The following is a 6,000-nucleotide window of genomic DNA, read 5'->3' on the forward strand; positions in this document are numbered from 1 at the left end:
TTTGACTAAACAGATTTAGGAGTAATAGACGCGAGGAGGACGATTTCCCAAACCGTCTGAATCCGGGGAACAACGGGGGAAATTGTGCACAGACACCAGACCCCCAGTGTCCCGTCTGGAGCGTGATGTCATGAGCTCTGCTGGTCGGCTACTGCATAGCAACCTAGTAGTGCCAAAAGCCCTGGTCTGCCGCAAAAAGCCTATGTAAATTACAACTGCCAGGACGACCCCCACCAAAAAATGTTTCGATCTCGTTTTGGGCTCTAATATGTGTTTATAATGATCAAGTTCAATCCCCACTGTGAATTATTTTAAAGTTTGCTACAAATCGAGATATATATTTAATGTAGTCATCCATTCTGACTACTACGTTTGTCCACACAGGACCAGGTGCTGACACAGACCAAAATGAAGGGTCGGCAGGCTACGAGGAGGCTTGCCCCCCCATGCCGTAGACATTAAGGTTGACTCTCTCAGGCAGGATGAAAACGACTACATCGACCATGTTCCTTTGCTAGTTACGGTCACTTTCACCGTGATCCTTAGCTGATTTTTGTTGTTGTTGGTGCCGTTCAGTCTCATTTAGCAATATGGCGGCCCTTCAAATTCGGATATTTCCGGATTCATGCGCCATCGGGAGTTTTCCATAGGAATACGTGGATGACGTCAGCGCAATTCACCATCTACTGGTTTGAATGTCTATGACAGACACGGGTGTACTATACTGTAGTTGAGAGCATGCGTGCACCTACGCCTCACACAAACTATCGTAGTGTTTATGGTTTTTGGACTGCGCTGAGCATTCTTACTGCCAAGTTCGGGGTTGTACCAAGTGAGCGTCCTTGATTCACTGCTGGGGGAATAGGGGGGCGGGGGGGGGGGGGGGGGGTGAACAAAGAGAGGAGGGGGAAAGAGAGGAATGTCAAAGCACCTGTTTACTGGAGGCTCGACTGTTTCCTTCCCAGAATGCACCTGGCCCCTTCAGGGCCCCTCTTGGCCCTTGGTGAATGCTCCTTTCATCACTCCACACTTGTATAGAACAACTATATTATTCTGGACCTCTATTCCTGTTAGGTCTGTTCAAAGAACCAACCAACCAGAGCTTAGCTTTCTAGTGTTCTGGCACTTAGCTCCTGTTCTGGAACTGTCAAGGTCTCCTACCCCATAGTCGATTGACGTGCCTGTGCTTCAATCTAATTAGCATACCAATACAACTCTTTCTATTCAAGCTGGACGCCTTCTTCTCAATCGTCCTTCCGCATCTGTGCTGGAAGGTGTCAGAGTTACAGCGGTGTTTATCAGACCAGGAGACATCCCCGAAAATCTATTTTTCTCAATAAAACGTCTGCAGAGTCCAAAGAGTTTGGGCATTTTTTGCTTCACGACCCCACTAGCTTCACGACCCCACTAGCTTCACGACCCCACTAACTTCCCGACCCCCACTAGCTTCCCGACCCCCACTAGCTTCACGACCCCACTAGCTTCCCGACCCCCACTAGCTTCCCGACCCCCACTAGCTTCCCGACCCCCACTAGCTTCCCGACCCCCACTAGCTTCACGACCACACTAGCTTCACGACCACACTAGCTTCACGACCCCACTAGCTTCACGGGACTCGTCTGAAGTCTGTACTGACTGTGCCAACTTTTGTCTGTAGAATCTGAACTCTTTGAGCTACAAACTATTATGAGGGAGTGAGTGAGAGGAAGAGCGCTGCTGGGCATGTCTGCACCTCCATCGTAGGAAAAAGTCGGGGTGTTAATACTTGCTGAATGCACATAAAATACTATCTAAAGGTAAAAGTGTCATATTAAAGTGGCAATCTGCAGTTGCTTGATACATTTTTGGACTCATAAATAAATTGTATATACCAATTTGATTCCTCGAGAATACAACTTATAAATGCCTCATGAGCTTAGTTCAACTGTTGTACCCCATCATGAACCCTAAATCTAAAATTGTTTTAACTCCAATATTTGTAAACAACATACATTTAAGCAACACTGTATAGCCTCAAAACATGGTTAAAACTATCATTTTGATATAATGGATATAATGGTCCTTGCAAGCCATAGCTCGGTCTATGAATTTAAAAGTGATTGCATTTCTGGAGGCCCATCCCTCAGCTTTTAATCAAAACAGAGGCGGGGTTGCAGCTTTGTTGTGGTTTCAACTGCGGATTCTAGTTTTAATATAATGAATATGGCATCCTATTCATAGGGCTAATGATAAGTTCCAATCAACCATGGATGAATGATAGTATACCTTTGGGCAAATCAGATGTCAATAGCCTACATAAACCCAATCTCACTCCAAATGTACTTTCACATACAGCTTGTGTAAGAACAGTTCGTTAGGCTACTTTCAACTATTCAACGTTATTTAGGTAGTCTACGCAAATGAGTAGGGAAGCTGATCAATGTCTAAATATTATGAGACATGTCAAAATGCTGAATTTTGGCACTTTGTCAAGTCTTATTCATATTTTAAAAAATCTAATTTTATTTCATTCATTTAAACAGGCTTTTTAATTGGTGCACAAGTTCAACTTTAAATATCAAAGGGATGCAAAAGGGACTCATTTTGTGGAACAACCCATCACTTTAATGGCTGGCAACTAATGTGACACACACACACACACACACACACACACACACATCCACTCACACTGAGCCTCCTCCGACATCTCCCCATCATCACTGGCTGACATGACATAAAGGACTGTACATACCAATACCAAGTGTATAACCATTTTTACATGATCAACTGCCAAAACAGAGTCTCTGTTAGCTGGAAGTTCTAGTGTAGCTCGTTGTAGGTCAGAGCTGTTGGGTAAACAGTACAAGATGTCCCCTAGGGAGATGGGATGCCACTGTATTCTAACACACAGAAGAAGTGTACAGACCAGCTATCTAAGTATAGCAGACCAACGTTTAGTTAAACTAGAAAGACCTGGTTGAAATGACCTGGTCTACGTAGTGTTGTGCTGTACAGTGTTGTCTAGATATTGGGAGGTAGGGTTTAGGTTCTTTGTACATTTTGACACGTCTGCGCTGCACAGTAAAACAGCAATGCAGTGTGGAGCAGTACGACCTCTTGCCAAATGATCCCGTCTATACCAATACGCCAATGTCATATTTGTGACATTTACTGTTGTGTTGTTGTTATTATAATATTATTGCGTTGTTTTTTAGCTAGATTTGGGTGTAGGGAACACACCTGTTTTCTCCCTAATGTGTTTTCTCTTCTGCAAACCAAATAAATATCCTTTCTGTTTATGCTTCTTATGTACCCTTTTGAGTTAGATGACGCTCATAGGCTTCTAAACACACCCCTTATTCTTCTGACATTCTCCCGCTCTGTCGTTCGCTACGGAGAAGAAACTAACGTCTGTTGGCGTAGCCTTTGAGTCTGGGTAGCCAGGCAAGGAAAACCTATGTAGACCCTGTTTGGTTGTATTTATCAGTATCTCCTTACTTTATGTCCCCTTTATTTATAGGGAATTGTATGAATCTAGATTTATATTCTGTCTTTTTGGACATGATGCAGGTTAGGACTACAGGGAGGAAGAATATGTTGCCTGTATACACAGTTTGAAATCATATTTAGTTCCCCTGACAGTTTTGCATTCTGGGTGTAGTCGACCTATAACTAACTCCCTTATCTTCCCTACTAAACATTTATTCCAAAAAGTTATAAATGTGCCATTCAGCCAAACACAGTTCATCACTCAGCTAAAAACTCACAGAGAGTACTATTCATTCAGCCATGTAGCTCGATAACATAAATGACAAAAGTTACTGCAATGTTTATTGTTGTGTAATTTATGGTATGATAGCATATCAAAGACGCATCTTAACCTATCTCAAAGAAATTAAGACTTTTATTGTTTACACTTTTTCAGTATTGATGGCCAATTATTGACCTGACTCAACCAATCACAAAAGCCCCTTTCCTCATACGCAATTTGGCGTGTCTGAAACCCTGCGAAACAAGTTCACGTGTTCATTTCGGAAAAACTACCAAAAAAGCTTTTTACCAAAGCTTTACCATTGAAGTTTGGGTTTCATCGTCATAACGAAGTATTTTTTCAAAGTCGTAATGAGGAGAACCAAGCTACAAGGTATTTCGAAAACAATATGATACTGGAAGTGGTCTGATGGGGGTAAAATATGCCTACCAAATTGCAATGAAAAAGTCAACAACTTGTAAATATTTGTAAGTTTGGTGATGTAGGTGTACCGTTGCAGTCTAGTATTTCAAGGTGGTCATTGTATTTAACTGCCTTCATAGGCCTAATAAACAATGTTGGATAATAAACTACAGTAGAGAAGCTACAATGTTATTCCAAAATGTTCCAAGGCAAATGTGTAGGTCTATAGGCTACTTTTTGTTTTCTAGAACGGATTTATTAATTTCACAGTAGCCTATACATTTGCAGTTCTGACAACTATTCAGTTGTCAACGCCAGACAGGTACTGTAGAGTGGGAAAATAGCAACTAGCTCACGGCAGGCCATGTCCTGCGGCGTGACAACGCTTCAAACCGGAGCTTCACGAATCACACCTTGTTCACGCAACACTGGGTACACTCATTTATACCTCTCCTGTCATCTTTTCTCAGCTGCCGAGTACCATCAGTTCCTAAATCCATGTTGGCATGTTTAACTAGCTGGTCAGTCTATCTCACAGTCGCTCTCTGCCTTCCATGCCTCCTCCCAGGCTAGTTTTGAAAGACCTGCCTGAAAACTGAATAAGCCTAATCATCTACTCTGCTGACATTGATGCAGATGCTGACTACTACGAAGGAAAAGAGGTGGATGATGGGTTATACACAACTTTGTTCAAGTTGATAATGTGTGCAGGCTGTGTAAATGTTGTGTATATGAATGACACCTGCCATATTGTAGATATATTTGTACATATACCAGATTGTTACCTAAATGCTGTGCTTAAAACATCTCGTAAATTCGCAGATATGAGCATATGCCCCTCCAACTCGTAATTACTAGTGGAGAACTCATCTCCTCTCTGAGCTCCAACTTCTCCCACATGCTGAGCTCTGACGTCACCTACCAAGGAAATGACCTTGGTAACAGCATTTTCAGCAGTTAAATGGAACAACAAAACATTTATTTATTAAATGTATGACAATCTATTTATAGTCTATGTAAACACTGTAAATTGTTTACGAGCACGAAAGTTGTACTTTTCGTTTATAGTTGACGGAGCCTGTTTGCCATTAGCCAAATGGCATTCTCAACGAGTTCAACGCACGTGAACGCGCACAACTCGTTTCTCCCAGTCCACATTTAGTTCCCCACTTGTTATGAACGCAGAATAACTTAGCAGTTATCTCAACCACTCCACAACCATCGTTAAAGGACACCTTGAAAACATTCTGTACTCAACCCAAGTCGTCTGTTGGCTAATTAAGGGAGTCCTCTTGGCAGTGAAGAGCGAAGCTTATTGTTTTGGTATGCAAATGCTTTTGTTTAGAAGTGTGTGTGTGGGTCAGGGACTTTTCATACCCCCCCCTCTCTTCTCTTGTAAAATGGCGAGACGTCGGGGTCAAAATGGCGCCCGCTGTGTGTGGCTCTTTCTCTCACCTTTTTCCCCCGAACCAGCCAGCCGGGTGGGTGCTCTCGCTCCCTCCCTCCCTCACGCCCTTTCCTCTGGCTAGTACGTTTTGGATTTTGCTCTGTCTGCTACTGCCAGGTAAAGAGCAGCTCGTTATCTCACACTCTTTCCAGCACAGTGCCGCCTGCGTATCCCTTAGAGAGGGAGAGAGACACGTGCTGCTCTCAGATCCATAGCAGCAGTGTTCACTCAGTGCCCAAACACACACACTCCCTTCTTCCCTAACTTTTTATTTTCCAAAACACCGCTTTTGTGTCACGGTGTAATTCAATTAATTTGCCATTCAGTGACACTTTTAAAGAGCAGAGACCCGATGGAGTGTGTGTGTGTGTGTGCTTCGTGAGAGGCTGGGCATTGTAGC

This window comes from Oncorhynchus clarkii, chromosome 13, assembly GCF_045791955.1.
Source record: "Oncorhynchus clarkii lewisi isolate Uvic-CL-2024 chromosome 13, UVic_Ocla_1.0, whole genome shotgun sequence".
NCBI classification, from domain to species: Eukaryota; Metazoa; Chordata; class Actinopteri; order Salmoniformes; family Salmonidae; genus Oncorhynchus; species Oncorhynchus clarkii.